The following is a 745-nucleotide window of genomic DNA, read 5'->3' on the forward strand; positions in this document are numbered from 1 at the left end:
TTACCAGCTCGTGCCCTAAGTGGAACAGAAATGAGGGGAATAAATCTTTTTTTTTTTTTGAGACAGAGTCTCACTTTGTTGCCCAGGCTGGAGTGCAGTGGCACGATCTCAGCTCACTGCAACCTCCACCTCCCGGGATCAAGCGATTCTCCTGCCTCAGCCTCCCGAGTAGCTGGGATTACAGGCACGCGCCACCACGCCTGGCTAATTTTAGTATTTTTAGTAGAGACGGGGTTTCGCCATGTTGGCCAGGCTGGTCTCGATTGCTTTACCTCGTGATCCGCCCGCCTCGGCCTCCCAAAGTGCTGGGATTACAGGTGTGAGCCACCGCGCCCGGCTGGGACCTCCACTTTTTACCTGGGTTGCCCATCACAGACTTTGAAAGCCGACTCTGCAGAGGGCTAAGTGGATGTATCATACCCGTGGGCCATGGAGAGGATCTCCAGGTCTGGAGAGTCTGAGGTTTTCCTGGAGCTTGTGGAAGTAACAGCATCTCACCTGATCTTGGAAACTGCAGCTCCATGAACACCTGGGGAGAGCTTGCTCCACCCATGTTTGGGAGCAGCGGGTCCTCCTTCAGGGAGCCTGGAGCCCTGCCAGGTCGGCTTCTCCAGTTCCGCCTGATCTTAAACCTTTCCTGAACATCCACTGCAATGGGCGGCTCAGCCTCAGGACCTCATCCCATCCCTGCCACACCGCCTCCCCATGGCCTGCCCTCCCTCCTTTTTTTTTTTTTTTTTTTTTT

The 745-nt window shown here is 54.8% G+C and overlaps 1 protein-coding gene across 1 annotated transcript in view; it reads left to right on the forward strand.

Annotated features, from left to right (window-relative positions):
• ATCAY (ataxia, cerebellar, Cayman type) overlaps positions 1–745 on the forward strand; it is a 44197-nt gene that overhangs the window by 21508 nt on the left and 21944 nt on the right. The window lies entirely within an intron of this gene.

The sequence above is a fragment of the Mandrillus leucophaeus genome, unplaced genomic scaffold (assembly GCF_000951045.1).
Source record: "Mandrillus leucophaeus isolate KB7577 unplaced genomic scaffold, Mleu.le_1.0 Scaffold8, whole genome shotgun sequence".
NCBI lineage: Eukaryota > Metazoa > Chordata > Mammalia > Primates > Cercopithecidae > Mandrillus > Mandrillus leucophaeus.